Below are 23,967 nucleotides of genomic sequence, written 5' to 3'. Positions count from 1 at the left end.
GAAACTTTCCAACTCATACACAAACAGCAGTTGACCGGCGTTGGCTGTTGAAAGGTTGTTGTGATGCCTCATGTAGAAATGCATACCATCACGTTTCCGACTTTGTTAATGGTCAGATTGTAGCCTATCCCGATTGCGGTTTATCGTATCGCGACATTGCTGCTCGCCTTGGTCGAGATCCAATGACTGTTAGCAGAATATGGAATCGGTGGTTTCAGGAAAGTAATACGGAACGCCGTCCTGGATCCCAACGGCCTCGTATCACTAGCAGTCGAGATGACAGGCATCCCATCCGCATGGCTGTAAAGGATCGTGCAGCCACGTCTCGATCCCTGAGTCAACAGATGGGGACGTTTGCAAGACAACAACCATCTACACGAACAGTTCGACGACATTTGCGGCAGCATGGACTACCAGCTCTGAGCCCATGGCTGCGGTTACCCTTGTCGCTGCATCACAGACAGGAGCGCCTGCGATGGTGTACTCGACGATGAACCTGGGGGCACGAATGGCAAAACGTCATTTTTTCGGATGAATCCAGGTTCTGTTTACAGCATCATGACGATCGCATCCGTGTTTGGCGACATCGTGGTGAACAGACATTGGAAGCGTGTATTCGTCATCGCCATACTGGCGTATCACCCGGCGTGATGGTATGGCGTGCCATTGGTTACACGTCTCGGTCACCTCTTGTTTACATTGACGGCACTTTGAACAGTGGACGTTTCATTTCAGATGTGTTACGACCCGTGACTCTACCCTTCATTCGATCCCTGCGAAACACTACATTTCAGCAGGATAATGCACGACCGCATGCTGCAGGTCCTGTACGGGTCTTTTTGGATACAGAAAATGTTCGACTGCTGCCCTGGCCAGCACATTCTCCAGATCTCTCACCAATTGAAAACGTCTGGTCAATGGTGGCCGAGCAACTGGCTCGTCACAAAACGCCAGTCACTACTCTTGATGAACTGTGGTATCGTGTTGAAGCTGCATAGGCAGCTGTATCTGTACACGCCATCCAAGCTCTGTTTAACTCAATGCCCAGGCGTATCAAGGCCGTTATTGCCGTCAGAGGTGGTTGTTCTGGGTACTGATTTCTCAGGATCTATGCACCCAAACTGCGTTAAAATGTAATCACACGTCAGTTCTACTATAATATATTTGTCCATTGAATACCCGTTTATCATCTGCATTTCTTCTTGGTGTAGCAATTTTAATGGCCAGTAGTGTATCTCCATTGCTGTTTCTGTCGATACTCGTTTCCTGAATCCAGACAGCAAGTCTGGCACAAAATTACGTGTACTGAGATGTTTCAGTACTCTGTTATACAGTGCTTTTTCACAGACTTTCAAAAACACTGTTAGGAAAGTAACTAGCTCTATTAAATCTAAACGGCTCCTCCAGTTGGCGTATTTGCGAGATAGTCTAGATCTACATTTATACTCCACAAGCCACCCAACGGTGTGTGGCGGAGTGCACTTTATGTGCCACTGTCATTACCTCTGTTTCCTGAATGAAATTTTCACTCTACAGCTGAGTGTGCGCTGACATGAAACTTCCTGGCAGATCAAAACTGTATGCCGGACCGAGACTCGAACTCGGGACCTTTGCCTTTCGCGGGCAAGTGCTCTACCAACAGAGTTACCCAAGCACGACTGACGCCCCGTCCTCACAGCTTTACTTCTGCCAGTACCTCGTCTCCGACCTTCCAAACTTTACAGAAGCTCTCCTGCGAACCTTGCAGAACTAGCACTTCTGAAACATCCCCCAGGCTGTGGCTAAGCCATGTCTCCACAATATCCTTTCTTTCAGGAGTGCTAGTTCTGCAAGGTTCGCAGTCGGGTTACGCTTCGCAGGGAGTACGCATTCCGCGCCCGCCGCCCGTGTTCCTGCATTTCGCTACAATTTTCTAATGCTGTACCTTCTCTGTATACTATAGCATCATACGCGAAAAGCCGCATGGAACTTCCGACACTATCTACAAGGTCATTTATATACACTCCTGGAAATGGAAAAAAGAACACATTGACACCGGTGTGTCAGACCCACCATACTTGCTCCGGACACTGCGAGAGGGCTGTACAGGCAATGATCACACGCACGGCACAGCGGACACACCAGGAACCGCGGTGTTGGCCGTCGAATGGCGCTAGCTGCGCAGCATTTGTGCACCGCCGCCGTCAGTGTCAGCCAGTTTGCCGTGGCATACGGAGCTCCATCGCAGTCTTTAACACTGCTAGCATGCCGCGACAGCGTGGACGTGAACCGTATGTGCAGTTGACGGACTTTGAGCGAGGGCGTATAGTGGGCATGCGGGAGGCCGGGTGGACGTACCGCCGAATTGCTCAACACGTGAGGCGTGAGGTCTCCACAGTACATCGATGTTGTCGCCAGTGGTCGGCGGAAGGTGCACGTGCCCGTCGACCTGGGACCGGACCGCAGCGACGCACGGATGCACGCCAAGACCGTAGGATCCTACGCAGTACCGTAGGGGACCGCACCGCCACTTCCCAGCAAATTAGGGACACTGTTGCTCCTGGGGTATCGGCGAGGACCATTCGCAACCGTCTCCATGAAGCTGGGCTACGGTCCCGCACACCGTTAGGCCGTCTTCCGCTCACGCCCCAACATCGTGCAGCCCGCCTCCAGTGGTGTCGCGACAGGCGTGAATGGAGGGACGAATGGAGACGTGTCGTCTTCAGCGATGAGAGTCGCTTCTGCCTTGGTGCCAATGATGGTCGTATGCGTGTTTGGCGCCGTGCAGGTGAGCGCCACAATCAGGACTGCATACGACCGAGGCACACAGGGCCAACACCAGGCATCATGGTGTGGGGAGCCATTTCCTACACTGGCCGTACACCACTGGTGATCGTCGAGGGGACACTGAATAGTGCACGGTACATCCAAACCGTCATCGAACCCATCGTTCTACCATTCCTAGACCGGCAAGGGAACTTGCTGTTCCAACAGGACAATGCACGTCCGCATGTATCCCGTGCCACCCAACGTGCTCTAGAAGGTGTAAGTCAACTACCCTGGCCAGCAAGACCTCCGGATCTGTCCCCCATTGAGCATGTTTGGGACTGGATGAAGCGTCGTCTCACGCGGTCTGCACGTCCAGCACGAACGCTGGTCCAACTGAGGCGCCAGGTGGAAATTGCATGGCAAGCCGTTCCACAGGACTACATCCAGCATCTCTACGATCGTCTCCATGGGAGAATAGCAGCCTGCATTGCTGCGAAAGGTGGATATACACTGTACTAGTGCCGACATTGTGCATGCTCTGTTGCCTGTGTCTATGTGCCTGTGGTTCTGTCAGTGTGATCATGTGATGTATCTGACCCCAGGAATGTGTCAATAAAGTTTCCCCTTCCTGGGACAATGAATTCACGGTGTTCTTATTTCAATTTCCAGAAGTGTATATTGTGAAAAGCAATGGTCTCATAACACGCCCCTGTGGCACGCCAGAGGTTAGTTTAACGTCTGTAGACGTCTCTCCATTGATAACAACATGCTGTGTTCTGTTTGCTAAAAGCTCTTCAATCCAGCCACACAGCTGATCTGATATTCCGTCGGCTCTTACTCTGTTTATCAGGCGACAGTGCGGAACTGTATCGAACGCCTTCCGGAAGTGAAGGAAAATGGCATCTACGTGGGAGCCTGTATCTAATATTTTCTGGTGACCGAGGCTTGCGGCTGCCCGCAGTGGCCGGTGCTGGGAGCGCGGGCGCCCGCCTTCGCCGGAACACGGGCGGCGGGTGCGGAATGCGTAGCCCCGCGAAGCGAAACCCGACTGACAGGTTCGGTCGCGCGCGATGCGCAGAGCCAGAGGCCGCGCCGCGCCGCGCCGCGCTGCTCTACCTATACTCGACTCGCCGGGCCGGGCTGCTTTCAGGGAAACGCAGCCTGTTTCCCGTCCCAGACATCTGCTCCGTAGCCCGCCACCACCGGCAACCAGAACATCACACTCACGCGGCTCATTGTTGTCTGGCTCTCTGGAACCATTCTACGGCTACAGACATCCATTCCAACTCTTAACACGAGACGGTATCTGCGTCGGAAACAGATCATTGCCTATATGCGAGTGCAGGCTTTCTCGGTGAATTTCACGTATGAAGTCTTCACTGGTTGTCAGCCGAGTGGAATCGTCGTCTCGTAGCAATGTTTCGATGGAATGCGGCTCCATCATCTTCAGGCGAAGATGGAGACGCATTCCATCGAAACGTTGCTACGAGACGACGATGCTATTCGGCATACAACCCGTGAAGACTTCATATAAGATCATTGCCTATTGAAAGCAAATTGGCCGGTGCTGCTGCCAGTCACACATACTGTTTGTTGGCCGTACTGTAAAGTTTCTGCATCATGAGGTTATATTTGACAGAAAGCATCTTTTGATACCTGAACTATGGGCGATAGTAACTCTTTGGTTACCAGAGGTTGTGTGAGGAGCAGAGGACATCACTGTCGTTCTACCAGCGAGTGAGCGTCACGGATGGTGGACATGATGAGCAGAGGATTATTCTGGGGCAGAAAACCCAAAGAGATTCTGGTCCTATGTGAAGTATGTTAGCGGCAAGAAACAATCAACGCCTTCTCTGCGCGATGGTAATGGAGATACTATCGAAGACAGTGCTGCCAAAGCAGAGTTACTAAACACAGTCTTCCGAAATGCCTTCACAAAAGAAGGCGAAGTAAATATTCCACAATTCGAATCGAGAACAGCTTCAACAAGGGTAACGTAGAAGTAAATATCCTCGGAGTAGTGAAGCAACTTAAATCACTTAATAAAAGCAAGTCTTCTGGTCCACACTGTATACCAATTAGGTTCCTTTCGGAGTATGCTGATGCAATACCTCCATACTTAACTATCATATACGCCCGTTCGCTCGACGAAAGATCAGTACCCAAAGACTGAAAAGCCGGCCGCGGTGGCCGAGCGGCTCTATACGCTACAGTCTGGAACCGCGCGACCGCTACGGTCGCAGGTTCGAATCATGCCTCGGGCATGGATGTGTGTGATGTCCTTAGGTTAATCGGGTTTAAGTAGTTCTAAGTTCCAGGGGACTCATGACCTCAGCAGTTAAGTCCCATAGTGCTCAGAGCCATTTCAACCAAAGACTGGAAACTTGCACAGGTCACACCAATATTCAATAACGGTAGTATGAGTAATCCACTAAATTACAGACCGGTATCGTTAACGTCGATATGCACCAGGATTTTAGAACATATATTGCGTTCGAACATTATGAATTACCTCGAAGAAAACTGTCTATTGGCACACAGTCAAAATGGGTTTAGAAAACATCGTTCCTGTGAAACACAACTAGCTCTTTATTCACATGAAGTGCTGATTGCTATTGACCAGGGATTTCAGATCGATTCCGTATTTCTGGATTTCCGGAAGGCTTTTGACACTGTACCACACAAGCCGCTTGTAGTAAAATTGCGTGCTTATGTAATATCGTCTCACGATCAGTTATGTGACTGTATTCGTGATTTCTTGTCAGAGAGGTCACAGTTCGTAGTAACTGCCGGAAAATCATCGATTAAAACAGAAGTGAATTCTGGCGTTCCCCAAGGTAGTGTTATAGGCCCTATGCTGTTCCTTATCTATATAAACGATTTGGGAGACAATCTGAGTACCCACCTTAGGTTGTTTGCATAGGACGCTGTCGTTTATCAACTAGTAAAGTCATCAGAAGATAAAAAAATTGCAAAATGATTTAGAAAAGATATCTGTACGGTGCAAAAATTGGCAGTTGACCCTGAATAACGAAAAGTGTGAGGTCATCCACATGAGTACTAAAAGGAACTCATTAAACTTCGGTTACACGATAAATCAGTCTAATCTAAAACCCGTAAATTCAACTAATTAACTAGGTTTTACAATTACGAACAACTTAAATTGGAAGGAGCACATAGAAAATGTTGTGGGGAAGGCTAACCAAGGACTGTGTTTTATTGGCAGGACACTTAGAAAATGAAACAGACCTACTAAGGAGACTGCCTACACTACGCTTTTCCGTCCTCTTTTAGAATACTACTGCGCGGTGTGGGATCCTTACCAGATAGGACTGACGGAGTACATCGAAAAAGTTCAAAGAAAGGCAGCACGTTTTGTATTATCGCGAAATGCGGGAGAGAGTGTCACAGAAATGAGACAGGATTTGGGCTAGAAATCATTAAAGAAAGTCGTTTTTCGTTGCGACGGAATCTTCTCGCGAAATTCCAATCACCAACTTTCTCCTCCGAATGCGAAAATATTTTGTTGACTCCGACCTACACAGGGCGGAACGATCACCACGATAAAATAAGGGGAATCAGAGCTCATACGGAAAGATATAGGTGTTCATTCCTTCCGTGCTTTATACGAGATTGGAATAATAGAGAATTGTGAAGGTGGTTCGATAAACCCTCTGCCAGGAACTTAAATGTGATTTGCAGAGTATCCATGTAGATGTAGATGTACTTTCTGGTGCGGCTGTTCGTTTGGAGTGAGGTAATCTGGGCAAAGTTTTCTATTTTTTACGAGCACTAACTACAACAACCGCGCCAGCCGTTTTAGTATCAGCATTCATTTTGCGGACTATTATGATAAAACAAATACGAAATTCTGATCAACAATCTAGATTTTGGTATCCATTCCAAATCTGTCAATCATTTGTTCAGAGTAGGACTGTTGATAAAACATCGAAATATCGATACTTTTAACAAAAATATCGATATATATGAACGATACACAGGGTCTATCAAAAAGAATCATCCGATTTGGCACGTCTATATTTCTGAAACAAACAGATATGTACAATGAATTTTGTTTCTTGACGAACGGGAAATTGAAAACTATTTTCAACATACCTTTTCATGGGTGTTCAATATGTCCCCTTCAGATGCACGGTATATGTCAATGAGATATTCAGATTCTTCCCACAATGCAGTGGGCACGTCTTGAATTAAAGCTTCCACAGCTGCTGTTATGCGGCGTTTCAGTTCATTCATTCTTGCTGGTAACGGAGGCACATAAACAGAGTCTTTTATAAACGCCCACAAGAAATAGTCACGTACAGTCGGGGCCGGTGACCTTGGAGGCCAGTAATGTGAGGCTGAATCATTCGGTCAAGTAGGGTTCAGCAATCCTTTGATTTGAAACTTCCCGCACTTCCAGATGCCAGGCGGCAGTGCCCCATCCTGTTGGTAAATGAAGTAGTTCTAAGCAGTCTCCAACTGTGGAAAAAGAAAACTGTCAAGCATATCGCGATATGTGCTTCCTGTAACAGTGTTCTCGGCAAAGTAAAATGGACCATACACCTTTTCCCCCGGAAACTACACAAAACACAATAAATTTTGGAGAGTCCCTTTCATGTTGTACAACTTCAGGTGGTTGTTCCGTACGCCATATTCTCACATTATGACGGTTCACCTTTCGATTTAAATAGAAGGTTGCTCGCCACTAAACATTAAGCGTGGAAGAAAACTGTCGTCCTACATTTTGCCAAGAACGAAATTACAGAACTCCACGCGTCGTTGTTTGTCACCTTCACGAAGAGCTTGCAACAGCTGAATTGTACGGTTTCACGTGTAAACGTCGACGCAACACACGCCAGACGAACATCGGGAGCATGTTGAGCCGTCGAGCTGCACGGCGAACGGATTTCTGCGGACTCCTTGTGAAACTCTGGCGGATGCGTTCGACTTCTGTGTCAGACACTGGGGGGCGGCTCGGCGATTTGCCTTCACACAAACGACCCCTTTCTCGGAATTGTTCATGCCAGCGTCTAATGCTCTGCGCTGTAGGAGGACTCACACCACACCTAGTACGATAGTCACGCTGAACAGTTATTACTGACCAGCACTGCGCAAAAAGTAGAACACAAAACGCTTTCTGTTATCCCGACACCAGTTTTACTAGAACTGAAGTGGGCACATACACTGCTGCCCCCTAGCGCCAACCATGTAAACTCGAGAGTTTGCTCTTTCCAACAGTACATTGTTCACGCACATATCTCAAATAACATAATAGTTACTATTTTTTTAATCAGATGGTTCTATTTAATACACCCTGTATTTCCCCCCATATATCGATATCAAAATGGAAATATCGAATATTTTTATTTTATATTATATTTTTTCAAAATTTTTGGAAAAAATATGAAGCTGTTCTTTTGAAATTGTATAGTACATAATTTTACTTTCACTATGTGGATGAGTCTTATTACTTTTTAAGCTTTCATCACGTCCAGTATTTCTCTTTGACTGTGAGAAGCAATTACAGATGGCAAAGAACGCCGACTGCTCTGTGGGTGGCAGTGTGAATAGAATAACACGATTTCCGTTGTGAAGAAACAGCACACCAGTTGCGTTTCAAAACAATTTTTAACGCACTTAAGGCGCTATTTTTTCACGTCGACTTTCATCAAAAACAGTAGTTGAAAATTATGCACAAAAATCTAAGTGACAATATTGATGTTTGTGGTGAGCGGAGACGTTTGGGGGGAACTGATGACGTAATCGGCATTCGGCACTGCCAACAGAAACTGCAACGTTTAGCTTCACCACGCAATTTTGACATTACAGCTGCTAGGTCGCTGGCGTTTGCAGAACTGAAAAAAACGGGGAAGTCCACATGAAGTGTTCCCCACAAATCCGATATGTGACGAAACCGAACGGTGGACCCAACAGACACCTTTTATTGTGGCACTTACATGAAGTCACCATTGCTAACAAAGCGGTTATCGCCATGCGTGAAGGTGCATCGCTTCTTTCTCTAAGGACGATAGGCAGACTGCTAGCTTGTTGATGTACAGAATATCTAATAATAAATCAATACTTAAATACACACCTCTAAAACCGGCAGTATATTTACAATGTGCAGCCGATATTTTTATAGGAGGTACGCCTATGTATCGATACGTTTGTTCGACGTATCGAGATGATTCTTCACTTCGACGTATCGAGATCATTCTTCACCCACCACTTTTGGTTAAAAAAATTTCAAAAGATAAGTAAAAAAATTTTAACGTGACTTACACAGTGGCTGGTCTTTTAGTTTCTATTTGGATCAGTTTTATTGTGACACTATTTTAGTTCTCGTGTTAATGTGATCCACGTTCTGTGTTGTTAAAGAACCGATATAATTACAATCTGAAACAACATTTTCATTCATTTGCCTCCCGTCCCTTAAGTTTACCTCTCACTGTTCAAATGTAAAACCTAACACAACTTTGCTGACGGCTTTGCACTATCGTGGCATCAGCTAGTTGCATTCTTGGCAACATATCATTCCAAGCAGCTAAAGTAAATTTTAAATATACGAGCCGCGCCGTGATTTCTTTCAGGAACCTGCAGCTCAGCGTGTTAATTCGGTCATTAAAGTAGAACAGCGCTTTCCATTGTGCAGGTAGGAATTAACTGTAGGGCCGAAATTTGTGAGGAATAATGAGGAAACTGTATCCACTTGAGCATTTTTCGTATAGCCCAGAAGTTGCATTTTCTGATAGCGTACAGATATAGGCCGTACCATGGTAACTTTTGATTGTTGATGGGGAAGTTACGCAGTTATTCACAGTTAGTTACTCTTTACATTCAGTTATTAATCAGTTAAAGATTGTCAGGTTCACTTTTGTGCAATTAAGTCTAACGTACTGGATGAAATTTACATAATTAATATTTCTGTTCAGAAGTAGTATAGTTGTCCCGCCCCCCCCCCCCCCTTTTCAGCTCACGAAATTACAAACAGAAGTGAGAATTGAGAACACTTCCTTCTAATAGTACAAAAGTTACACCAAGTAAAACGAGCATGGATAGAAAGCTTACAGATTGTAAGGAAGTGTCTTATATCAACTGTTTCATCCAGGTTTATTCATATTTTCCGATAGGGAAAGAGATTGTATTCTATACAAAGGAAGAATAAGTAATAATGTCTTCAGTCACAAAATTTGTTTTTTTTTTTTATTAAATCATGGGTTGTACTTCGGACCCCATGGGCCCATCGTCGGCCGCAAATCGTTTTAATATGTTGTTTATTTCTGCTCTAGGACGGGATGATGTGAAATTTACCCGGTCAGTCCAAAACGCTTCGATTAATGAAAAATAAAGCAAAAATTATTACAATGGTTCTAATGTTTCATGTGTTCTACACGGTCTTCCCCGATTTGAGTACAATGCAAAGTACGTTCACACAACCTCGAGAAACTGCCAGGAAAATCCTTCTCTCGATTGTTGTTCGACTCGCGGGTGACCTTGGTATGAATGTCGGATATGTCTTCAAAGCGTTAACCCTTCACGTGAATATCTGCACTCTTCCGTTTTGTGGTAAGTTTGTATTCGTAGCACAAAGTCTTGTCGCTCCCGGTAATTTTTTCCAAAAAAGATTTGTCCGCGATTTGCATTTCACTCAAGTCGCACCACGTTTCCACGCGTCGTTGTTTTTGTTCAGGAATAGACGCGTGCGGGCCTAGCTACGCACACACTTTTCTCGTCTTCGAAAAATTCTGGGAAATTCCTTGAACACTTGATTTAGAGATGTTGCTCCAATGCAATTTGTGCCACATCAGCTCTGACACACTACGACCGCACGTTCCCTACCCAACACTGGCTGCTCACACCTGACGGTTCGATGGCACATGTGTTGTTTGCAATTATTATTTCAAGATCCCACCGTAGTTTCTGTGCTGAATTAGCTCATACGCCAGGAATAAAACCAGTCTCGAAACTTTTTGAACGGACGGTATATGTTCCTGTTGTAAGAGGTTGTGGCGTTAAGTTCCGAAATTCGCGAATCAGTCAACGCGAAATACGATGAAAAATAGTGAAAAACTTATCGACAAGACCAGGTAGAGCGTATGTAATTATTTAACGTCAGCAAGCGTAGATTTATCCGTTCTGTGACTGCACAATACGCACACATGTTTGTACATTTCAGAACACATAACAGATATATTTTATTGTTTAATAGGAAATGTACATTTCAGAACACTTAACAGATATATTTTATTGTTTAATAGGAAATGACCAAAGATGAACTTCATTATGTAGTGTGAGATAGCGGAGTTTTAAAATAAATTGACTTAGGTAAGGTACTAATTTCAAAATAAGTCTTTACAATTACTAAAATAACTATGGCTAGCGATAGCTGTCTGTTCATTTAGCATGGATTCTGGCTTTGTAGGTTTATGGTGGTATATTTCCAGCTGCTCCAACATTGGGATCATTGTGTGGTACTACCCTGTCTTTTTCCATCATGCTGATACTGCGTTTAATTTCCACACTATGCACTGCAATAACTGATTTTTCGAAGTTCAAATGGTTCAAATGACTCTGATCACTAAGGGACTTAACATCGGAGGTCATCAGTCCCCTTGAACTTAGAACTACTTAAACCTAACTAACCTAAAGACATCACACACATCGATGCCCGAGGCAGGATTCGAACCTGCGACCGTAGCAGTCGCGCGGTTCCAGACTGAAGCGCCTAGAACCGCTCGGCCACTCTGGCCGGCGATTTTAAGTGCTTAAGGCTGAAGGCATTCACAGAAGAAATTTGTTTCTGATAGGCTTCTGATGTTGCTAGGTCTTCTGGGATCTTTACTTTTTCAGTTCTGTGTACACTCCCTACTCTCCCATTTTCTGTTAGACAGTTTAACATTTCCACAAACACGTTTAATAAGAGATTGCATACATTACACTCATATTGTGAAATTAATTTGTAGGCTTCTTTTCAGTAAGTGAATGTTCTTCGTAGGGTCATAACTTTCCTCTAAATAAGCAGTTACCTAGTGAACATGGCACTGTAGTTGAAACACGCATCTGTAACTACGTCTGCACACACTAAGGACAAACAAAACACTATGGCCACTACTCATCGCCAGGCTGAGTGCCGCCTGCTGCTGGTGTTAAGGGACCACTTGATGTCTATTTTATTGAACCACTTTCCCTTGTCCCAAAAAAGAAAAATCAAAAGTTGTTACTGAAAATTACAGAGACATTACGCTGTTTACGTAAAAATATCCATAGTATTCCCTAAATTTTTTTCCCCGACGAAAACTTGTCTAATAAGACAATTAACAGTTCTCTCGGCCTTCTTTATGTGCTACTTCATCCTAATCACTAATATGACAGGCAAGAAAGATGACATGAGAGAGGGAAGAGTAGATAGTTGACTGGGAAAAGGGTAACTTTTCAAGGAGAAGGTCAAACGATTCGGGAGACGTGCTGCTAAAATTCTAGCGAACCGGTTCATTCAGTGAAAGAGTCAGGAAGATGCTCATCAACTTTATGCGCTGATCTATCAGGAGAAGACGATTTCCTTTCTGTGATAGGCCATTTTTGGCACCCTGTTGCAGGAGTCCGCTGTACCACAGTATATGTTCCTTATGGAGGACAAGAATGATCTACGAGAAACGAAAGTGCACAGTGAATCACATTAGCCTTTTTGTCTCATGTGCGCTCCGTTCGAGAATGAAACACAAGGGAAGGGGAAAATTACAGTAGAAAACACCCTCCTCCACGCACTGTACAGTGGCTTGTAGAGGAAATATACTGACACAGTTAGTGAGTACTATAGAGACGCTTAGAAGGGTGTTCTCTAAAAGCTTCTTCTGGTCTATTAAATGTAACCAGGCCGTGTGGTTCCACTTCACCACACTAAACAAGAGTGACAACTGTTTGAAAATGTCCTTCACTCCTACGGGCGAAACGCCGGAAGACCAACCAAACAAACGTCAGCAAAGTAAAGAACGAAAGAAACGAAAGATGTAATAAGGAGACGGGGTTCCGCACTGAGCAGTCACGATTACTTCTTCCTCTAGCAGCCATGTTTAGGCGGAGTTTCTCCATCTTCTGTACGTTTTAATTTATTCTCTTAGAATTACATAGTGATGTTCACAAGTCTGTTTGAGATCTGCAGCACAGCTGTAATTGTCGCCTTCCAGTATGCCATTTTTCTATAGATCTCTCGTTTTCGTACTTTGACAGGGTGTTTGAGCGGAGCTTCTTAGCACACTGTTTCACTGTTTGTGTGATGTCCACTTTGGTACTTTATTTAAAAGCCACAAAAACTTATACGTCTTCACAATATAACTGAAGCCGCCCATTGTGACCGAGCGCTTCTAGGCGCTTCAGTCCGGAACCGCGCTGCTGCTACGGTCGCAGGTTCGAATCCTGCCTCGGGCATAGATGGGTGTGATGTCCTTAGGTTAGTTAGGTTTAAGTAGTTCTAAGTCTAGGGGACTGATGACCTCAGATGTTAAGTCCCATAGTGCTTGGAGCCATTTGAACCATTTGAATCGTATAATTAGCACTGGTAACATAAACTTCACCATAAAAGATATGGTCCTTAGGAAGAAGAATTTAAGTGTGTTTACGCCCATTACAGGACTGTTTCTTGACAACATTATGGTGATTAAAATCCGTGATGAAGTAGGCTGCCAAGAACAATCAGAGAATATGCAGTCTGTTATGTTAAAGAAGGACATTTGTGGTGCATGATTATTTACGTGATAAATTCCCCAAGTTCATCTCTGTAAGACACGGCGTCCGTTTCTCCCACAATATAGCAATAATTGTTTGAAAAGACCATAGTTTCATGTAGTAACTGTCCATTGTAATAAATTAATATAGAAATGTAAGTGGATAATCCTTTAAAGTATTCCACTGATCACAGTATAAAAACTGAAATACGATAATAACTGTGATTTTGGTAGGTATAGCGATACCACGTCCTTGCTCTAGTGCCGGCTACTAATGCAGAGGAAAGCCCTGTGACAGGGTCAGCTCAGCCACATGGGGCTAAAAGAGAAAATTCTGAAGTAAATTAACCAGGGAAATCCGCGTGCAAGCCGACAGAGTGACGTCCAATTGAAATACTTGCAGCATCCGAAGTGCAACATCCGGAAGACACGTGGCACTGCTGTTATAACCGTTATTGTTGTAGTGGACATTCAGTGACAGATTATGTTGTTAATGCTGAAAACTGTATTGATGAAAGGAGTTGTCTCACCACTAAATTGGAAATACTGCTCGTAATTTGTACCATATAGTACCCGTGTAACGCGTTTCTTGCAAGACAGCTTGGAATTCCTTAAAAGAAGTCCTTTTTCCTAAAATAGACTATATTTCTTATTTCAAATAAGCACTTATCTTGTTGACAACTAGTTGCCCCTTCTGCGCGGTCTCAAGTGACAATACGCAAAGAACATAGTATAGTGGTCCATTTCTCAATCATGTGGCATGATCCACACAGCAGTGTACACATCTCAACGTTTAATGGCGTCCCATGCTACTATTAACTGCCGCAGTCTCGTATACTCACAGATCGATAGTTCTACAATCAGAACGATTAAGCGCATTCCATTTCCGGGTCTACTCAATCTACCACCACACGTACTGAAATAGGTCAATATATGTCTCAGCACTGATTCTTACTTTGCCACCAGTCTTTCGTACGATTAGTTTCATGTGGTCGTTCGACTTTAAATCGCACCGTACGCATATTCCAAGATATTTAATGGGTCTCACTGCTTCCAGGGACGTTGGGTTACATCACTGGTTCATTACTGCTCTAACTTTATGTTAGTCATATGAATTTTATTTGACTCATGAGGCCAAATTAGCCCTGTTTCCAGGTAATACAATACAAACCGAGCAAATGTTATTGTGGAAGTTACTGACTAGTTCTGCACACGTGGGCTAGCTGTAGACTTCGAAAACACACAGCTCATCCAGTTTCGTACTGTGAAAAATATCCCACCACCTTTTAACCTAGTAAACCAACAAAAAATGATAAACAAAGCGGAAAGTTTCAAGTTAGGTTCGCATACTGATAAAACTTAAATAGGAGGCCGACCGTTGTAGCCGAGCGGTTCTAGGCGCTTCAGTCCGGAACTGCGCTGCTGCTACGGTCGCATGTTCGAATCCCGCCTCGGGCATGGATGTGTGTGATGTCCTTAGGTTAAGTTAGGTTTAAGTCGTTCTAAGTTCTAGGGAACTGATGACCTCAGATTTTAAGTCCCATAGTGCTCAGAGCCATTTGAAACTGTAAATGGACAGCATTTAGCCATACACACACACACACACGAACTAACTGTTCGTGTACTCATACGATTTTCCGTCGATTTATAAGCAATACGTTACGTTTAAGTTGCGAGACTACTTCCGATCCCTGTCCCAAGCATTGACCCTCGGCAGTTCTTCATGTATTTCGCTACAGTGTTGTAGTGTTACAGATTTTGGTACGTGTGAACGTACGATATTACACCGTTATATGGTAATATGGGAGGCTGTTAAACGGAGATACATTCTACACTGTTGTGCGGAACATAGGTGAAAATGAAATAAATGTTAAAAAAATAGCCGGCCCGATACGGGAAAAGGATTACATCCAACAAATTTAATTTGCCTGTGGACCTGAACATAAAAAAGACTGTTCGCTTCTTGGAACTGTAAGGATTTTATTTACGATGTCACTCTGTTACAGTGGCGATGTTGGAACATTTGTGTAGAGAGACATTTCTGTGGAGTCTGGGAATAAGCGGCTTCTCATAATGTGTTGTTGTGGTCTTCAGTCCTAAGACTGGTTTGATGCAGCTCTCAATGCTTCTCTATCCTGTGCAAGCTGCTTCATCTCCCAGTACGTATTGCAACCTACATCCTTCTGAATCTGCTTAGTGTATTTACCTCTTGGTCTCCCTCTATGATTTTTTCCCTCCACGCTGCCCTCCAATACTAAACTGGTAATCCCTTGATGCCTCAGAACATGTCCTACCAACCGATTCCTTCTTCTAGTCAAGTTCTGCCACAAACTCCACTTCTCCCCAATTCTCTTCAGTACCTCCTCATTAGTTATGTGATCTACCCATCTAATCTTCAGCATCCTTCTGTAGCACCACATTTCGAAAGCTTCTATTCTCTTCTTGTCCGAACTGTTTATCGTCCATGTTTCACTTCCATACATGGCTACACTCCATACAAATACTCTCAGAAACGACTTCCTAACACTTAAATCTATACTCCATGTTAACAAATTTCTCTTGCAGAAACGCTTTCCTTCCCGTTGCCAGTCCACATTTTATATCCTCTGTACTTCGACCATCATCAGTTCTTTTGCTCCCCAAATAGCAAAACTCCTTTACTATTTTAAGTGTCTCATTCCATAATCTAATTCCCTCAGCATCACCCGAGTTAAGTAGACTACATTCCGTTATCCTTGTTTTGCGTTTGTTGATGTTCACCTTATATCCTCCTTTCAAGACACTGTCCATTCCGTTCAACTGCTCTTCCAAGTCCTTTGCTGTCTCTGACAAAATTACAATGTCATCGGCGAACCTTAAAGTTTTCATTTCTTCTCCATGGATTCCCTTTCAAGCCCCTCGACTCTTATAACTGCCATCTGCTTTCTGTACAAATTATAAATAGCCTTTCGCTCCCTGTATTTTACCCCTGCCACCTTCAGAATTTCAAAGAGAGCATTCCAGTCAACATTGTCAAAAGCTTTCTCTAAGTCTACAAATGCCGAAACGTAGGTTTGCCTTTTCCCAATCTAGCTTCTAAGATAAGTCGTAGGGTCAGTATTGCCTCACGTGTTCCAATATTTCTAAGGAATCCAAACTGATTTTCCCCGAGGTCGGCTTCTACCAGTTTTTCCATTCGTCTGTAAAGAATTCGCGTTAGTATCTTGCAGCCGTGGCTTATGAAACTGATAGTTCGTCAATTTTCAGATCTGTCAACACCTACTTTCTTTGGGATTGAAATTATTATATTCTTCTTTAAGTCTGAAGGTATTTCGCCTGTCTCATATATTTTGCTCGCCAGATGATAGAGTTTCGTCAGGGCTGGCTCTCCCAAGGCTGTCAGTAGTTCTAATGGAATGTTGTCTACTCCCGGGGCCTTGTTTCGACTTAGGTCTTTCAGTGCTCTGTCAAACTCTTCACGCAGTATCATATCTTCCATTTCATCTTCATCCACATCCTCTTCCATTTCCCAATTATTGCCCTCAAGTACCTAGCCCTTGTATAGACCCTCTATATACTCCTTCCACCTTTCTGCTTTCCCTTCTTTCCTTAGAACTGGGTTTCCATCAGAGCCCTTGATATTCATACAAGTGGTTCTCTTTTCTCCAAAGGTCTCTTTAATTTCCTGTAGGCAGTATCTATCTTACCCTTAGTGAGATAAGCCTCTATATCCTTGCATTTGTTCTCTAGCCATGCCTGCTTAGCCATTTTGCACTTCCTGTCGATCTCATTTTTGAGACGTTTGTACTCCTTTTTGCCTGCTTCATTTACTGCCTTTTTATATTTTCTCCTTTCATCAATTAAATTCAATATTTCTTCTGTCACCCAAGGATTTCTACTAGCCTTCGTCTTTTTACCTACTTGATCATCTGCTGCCTTCACTACCTCATCCCTCAAAGCCACCCATTCTTCTTCTACTGTATTTCTTTCCCCCATTCTTGTCATTTGTTCCCTTATGCGCTCCCTGAAACTCTGTACAACCTCTGGTTTAGTCAGTTTATCCAGGTCCCATCTCCTTAAATTCCCACCTTTTTGCAGTTTTTTCAGTTTTAATCTACAGCTCATGACCAATAGATTGTGGTCGGAGTCCACATCTGCCCCTGGAAATATCTTACAATTTAAAACCTGGTTCCTAAATCTCTGTCTTACCATTATATAATCTATCTGAAACCTGTCATAAGATTTTTTTTTTCCTGCCTGGCAGTATAGCATATCGTGCTGTAGACTATGTCTCGTGTTATTTGGAATTCGTTTTAATGTTTGTCGAAATGTAGGAAAAACTACGAGCAGTCACTTTTTTATGATAATTTATTTTGCCTTTGCCGGTATCAGGCTGGTTTGTCCACCTTCAGACGACGTGTAGTTGAGGCTGGAAGGTGATATTTTGGTTGTGATTTATTGGAACCAACGATTGTAGAACTAAAAGATCTGGTTGTGGTGACAAACTGGTCAGTAACGTAACCCGAGGTCTAACCTAGGCTGGAACGTGGCAGTTTGGTTGTGAATGGGCAAAGCCAATGAATGTTAAAGGAAAAAAAACCTGGTTGTTGTGACAGATTAAAAAACGCATAGCCTGAGGTCTAGGGTAAATTGTGAGTTTGTTGTAAGTTAGCAAAGCCAACGAATTTGAAAGTAAATAACTACCTAAAGTGCCTTGGACTCCGCATAAATGTCAATACATACCTTCTCCGCACAACTGTCACAAACTCCTTCTCCGCACAACTGTCACAAACTCCTTCTCCGCACAACTGTCACAAACTCCTTCTCTGCACAACTGTCACAAACTCCTTATCCGCACAACTGTCACAAACTCCGTCTCTGCACAACTGTCACAAACTCCTTCTCTGCACAACTGTCGCAAACTCCTTATCCGCACAACTGTCACAAACTCCTTCTCCGAACAACTGTCACAAACTCCTTCTCTGCACAACTGTCACAAACTCCGTCTCCGCACAACTGTCACAAACCCGCAGTGGCGCGCTGAGACTGTGTCGGCCACAGTATCCGGTGGCTGGCACACAGAGAGAAAGCGATTGCAGATAACACATGCTCTGCTCTCCTAACCTGCACTAATCCCTCTGTTATTCACACTGGGTATAAACCGGTTGTACACCCCACGGAAGGCGGTGCGAGGCTCAAAGAAGTCGGCAGGAAACCCCAGAGCAACAAAAGAAAACAGCCTCACACTTAACCAGTTGCTCTGACAGACCACAGCTGTTTCATATCGGTATTCTTCCAAGCTTCCGGGACATGTTTCCGAAGGATCACCAGGCCGCTGCTTTTTGTACCCGCACGGCAAGAATACGCGCCGTCTGTATCGCGATGATGAGAGGCTGAAGACACGTAAGGAGGTCAACTATCACTTTAGCACTTAACACACAGAATTTTGTCTGTATCTCATTATAGCGTTTTCCGAAAGGCGTCTTGGGGAAAATTTAACGATAAATTAATTTGTGATATTCACAAAACTGTGAGCTTAAATGCTCTCATGATGACTATAAACTCCTCGGGTGTACTCTTTTATAATGCGTGTCAATTATTGCTTGCATTTGTGCCCTTAAATAAAGTGTCATTCCGTTCCCATTTCCAATTTATTCATCTGCTTCTATACTGCAGAAAGAACGGCTACCGGTAGGCCTCCATAAAAGCCAGCATATATCTATCTATCATATGTATAAGGGATATGCACCTGTTGATATTAACAAGTTAAGTAAATCTCTTTAATATTAATGAAAAAAGCATTACACAGTGGATAAAAGTTTGAAGAAATTAACGTTATTGTTTTCCGAGACCCGAGTTCCAGTCTCGGTCCGGCAAACAGTTTTAATCTGCCAGGAAGTTTCATATCAGCGCACAAGCCGCTGCAGAGTGAAAATCTCATTCTGGAAGCAAGTAGAGATGTAATTGATGGGAGGAAAAATGTTCAGAGAGAAATCGCGGCTTCGTATTGCTGCCCCACGGACCCCAATAATACTCAGCAACATTAGCAACCGCTTGACATCCACTGCTACATAAAGGCTTCCTCTATACCTTTCACGTATTACGGTATTCAGTTATATGCATGCATGACATCTACCGTTCTTCCATTCGGTATTTTTCCTCTGGCTTTTCTTATCTCTTCAGATCCATCAGAGGACTTATTTGTTCCACCTACCACTCATTCGACCATTTTTATGCCTCGTCTAACTCCTTTTCATTTTAATTACGGACACAATTACGTCTTCCAGTCCAGTCTCTGCCTTGATCCATCTTTTCCTTGTGTCTCCTAACACTTGCCAGCATGCATTTCTCCACTGCTTCCCAAAGTCATAAGTCAAAATTAACAGTAGACAGTATTCGTAAACACGTCTTTTGGGACGTAGAGTAAGCTTAGTTGTGGAAACCATATTTGGGTCACCAAAAGCATGCCAAGCTACTTTTCTTTCCCTTTTCTCCTTCTTCTTCTTCTTCTTCTCATGCAGTCAACCCAGTCTTTTCCTTTGATTGCTCGAAAGAAACTCACCAATTGGCTCTATAACTTTGTTGTTCGTTTCTACTATTTTCTTTCCGTCATTTTGATTATATATTACGAGTATTTATACTTATTATAACTAGGCTTCAGTCCTACATTCTAACGTGCACTACTGAGTTCTTTAATTGTTTGTTGATATTTTGCGCCCAGTCAGTTGGTTCATCACAATGCAACATACATTGTTTCTTTTGTCTTGTATATTTTTGCGATACAATTACATGGGCATATCACAGTGCCGTAACCGGGGAGCCAGTGGCTATCTGAAGATTAGAGGGACGTTCTCCAAGCGGCATAAGCTGTCAAACACTTGAATGAAATCTTCCCTCTGGAGCTGGGTGTGCGGTGATATGAAATTTTCTCGCAAATTAAAACCGTATGCCGGACCGAGACTAGAAATCGGGACGTATGCCTTTCGCGGGCAAGTGATCTACCACTGAGCTATCCAAGCACGACTCACTACCACTGCTCATGTCTGTACTTCCGCACATAGCCTCATCTCCTAATTCGAAGTTCCAGGTATTGGAGGAAGTAAAGTTGTGAGAACAAGTTGTGAAACGTGCTTGGGTAGCTCAATGGTAGAGCGCTTGTCCGCGAAAGGCATACGTTCCGAGTTCGAGTCTCGGTCCAGCACATAGATTTAATCTGCCAGAAAGTTTCAGTCAACACTTGATCTCCAAGACAGTATGTCAGTTTTACATTGTTCCTCAGTGTCTTGAGCCGAATATGACTGCATGTTTTTCAAGAGACCAACGGGATAGGTATCTTGAATCTATATAAAAATTCACTTTAATTCTATCAGGACGTGTCTAGGAGCAATGCGTTCCAAGCCAATAAATACATTGTTACCGGAAGCTCCGCTGGATGGAAATTAATGACGGATATATCCCTCCTAAAAATAAATTCTCCGATTGACCATAAAACGATACTCGCATTCGAAAGATTGTCGTGTGGATAAATGAATGACACAGAATATACACTGCCCAGGCCACAGATCTACGTACCAGCTTCTTAGAATTAAAGAAAATTTTACACGATCTCCGCTGTATACGAGACTGGAATGGAAGAGAGAACCGATAGAGGTACTCAATGTACCCTCCGCCACACACCGTCAGGTGGCTTGAGGAGTATGGATGTAGATGTAGAACGTATCCTAATTCCTGTTACCAAAAACGAAATAGTGACAACAGCCGGCGTTTTCTACATTCCAACAAAAACCATTATCCGGAGAACAGCAGTTGGCAAAATACTGAGATGATAATAATTTCCAGGAGTCCTTCGAGGCATACACTGATGGCTCCAAAAGGACAAGTAATGGCATAATATTTGATGTTAATGGATTGTCCACGATACGCAAGCCACAGCCTTTCTCAGAAAAACTTCAGTATTTGTAACGGATATTGTGAAAGGTCGAAAAAATTAAAATTTTTATGGATTAAGGAACACGTTAACGTTAAATACAATGAAATCTTCAATGCCTTATCGAAGACCACTGTTCAAAACGACACACTGAAAAATATAAAACTAACGCAGTCACGCCTGTAGAAGATACAAACGCCAAAAGGGAGACGAATATCAAGTATCGAAACGCAGTAAAGAAAAATGTTATGTAACAGCACAGCCGGACATTCCCTCGAAGTCATGGGTGCATATACATCAAGATAATGAACTGATGCCACAATCCACATGAGATTTGATCACTGATCATCTTCACGGAATACAAGTACGAAATATCTTTACTGTAGGAGATACAAATCACAGGTTCTGTAGGAGATACAAATCACAGGTTCTTCTTATGTAAGCTTGTACACAAAACAGAAAACGGAATTCCTACAACAGTCAAACAGATGCCATGACCCATTATCGACTAATATGGTAATTCTCCTCCACCGAAATAACTAATTAATTTCAAAAATAATTACGTTTTATTTAAAATAATGTGACTCTGAAGTCTGTCAAGTCATAGAGAATTTCTCAAACACAGAGGAACAGCTGTATGACCAGCAGGAAAAAAATTATTCTTCTTAGGTCTGATCATCGACAATGGGTCCTTTACATCGAGAGACAGCCAGGCCGTGGCGTAGAAAGTCGTTTATATGCTGCAGCGTGTACGAACTTCACCCGTTAATCGTCGTACGCATGTGAAACGCGCAATAATCAGCTCACAAACGAGCCTCTGCGTGTTATAGGTTATTAAATACTGAGTTGACTGCATCAGAAAATGGTTTACACCGACGTGGTCGTTAATAATGTGAATAATCCCAACCGCGAGTGCAATTCTCTGTCTGTTACGTGGCACTGCGTTATTTCGCTATAAAGTGCAACATCATTCGGGCTAAATTTCATTTCAGAAGATAGCTGACAATTAGTTATCAGCATATTGTGCTATATCAGTTATATGGCGCTAGATCAACCATCCAAATAAATCGCGTATTTTGGCATTTTGCACTCTCTGAAAAGGACAGAAAAACTAGAACTCTCACTGGGAAGTGAAATCAGTGGTTTGTGACCAGAGCTCGAACTAGGGAATGCGGAAACTATTATACCATTACTTGTCCTTTTGGAGCCATCAGTATATGCCTCGAAGGACTCCTGGAAATTATTATCATCTCAGTATTTTGCCAACTGCTGTCCTCCGGATAATGGTTTTTGTTGGAATGTAGAAAACGCCGGCTGTTGTCACTATTTCGTTTTTGGTAACAGGAATTAGGATACGTTCTACATCTACATCCATACTCCTCAAGCCACCTGACGGTGTGTGGCGGAGGGTACATTGAGTACCTCTATCGGTTTTCTCTTCCATTCCAGTCTCGTATACAGCGGAGATCGTGTAAAATTTCCTTTAATTCTAAGAAGCTGCTACGCAGATCTGTGACCTGGGCAGTGTATATTCTGTGTCATTCATTTATCCACACGACAATCTTTCGAATTCGAGTATCGTTTTATGGTCAATCGGAGAATGTATTTTTAGGAGGGATGTATCCGTCATTAATTTCCATCCAGCGGAGCTTCCGGTAACAATGTATTTATTGGCCTGGAACGCATTGCTCCTAGACACGTCCTGATAGAATTAAAGTGAATTTTTATATAGATTCAAGATACTTATCCCGTTGGTCTCTTGAAAAACATGCAGTCACATTCGGTTCAAGACACTGAGGAACAATGTGATGCAGGGATGGCCATGGGAAAAATAAATTAGGATTGCTGAACTGAAACTTGAACGCTGCTCCCGAGCAGGAAACCCACTTTTTAACCATTGCTCTACCTAATTCAATAGTCCATTAAAAACATATCTTGGGGAGCACGTTTGAGGTACGTGCCACTAAAGGTATATTCAGAATAATAATTTGAGTTAAATGCTACTAAGAGACCCATCAAATGGCTACTTAATTGACAGCTGACTAACACAAACTTTCTCTGCATTCGTATTGGTGTAATGAAATACTGATTTTTTCTTTTCTTTTTTCTTTTTTTTTCTTTTTTTTTTTTTTAACATGACTAGGTGAATCAAAACTTTTATTCAGATTATCGTTATCTTAACATTGCATAACTTACTGTCACTTCTTAAATTGATGGCGGAAGTTTTACAAACTGTCCGAGACCTATTAGAAGATCCATAATGTTTAAATTAAGTTAAAATGTACATCATTTATCTAACACAGCGTTTATGAATATACTTGGCAATTTTAGTTTTCCTTACTAAAAGTGCGTTAAACATGGCGCGAACGCAGGCATCGGAGTACTCGACAGATCAGGTTTAATATTGTTTTGAATGTGTGTTTATAAGCACTAGCAATATGTGTATCGTGTCCTGAGCTTCCTTCCACATTTGAACCAACAGTTTCGTTCAGTTTTATGGAAACTGCAAGATTAACTTGAAATGGAGAGAATGTTATGATTTAATATTCTTCACGTACAGTACGTTAAGTTCTGCCAGAGGTGAGTATG

This window comes from Schistocerca americana, chromosome 1, assembly GCF_021461395.2.
Source record: "Schistocerca americana isolate TAMUIC-IGC-003095 chromosome 1, iqSchAmer2.1, whole genome shotgun sequence".
Taxonomy (NCBI): Eukaryota; Metazoa; Arthropoda; class Insecta; order Orthoptera; family Acrididae; genus Schistocerca; species Schistocerca americana.
This window is presented reverse-complemented; position numbering follows the sequence as displayed.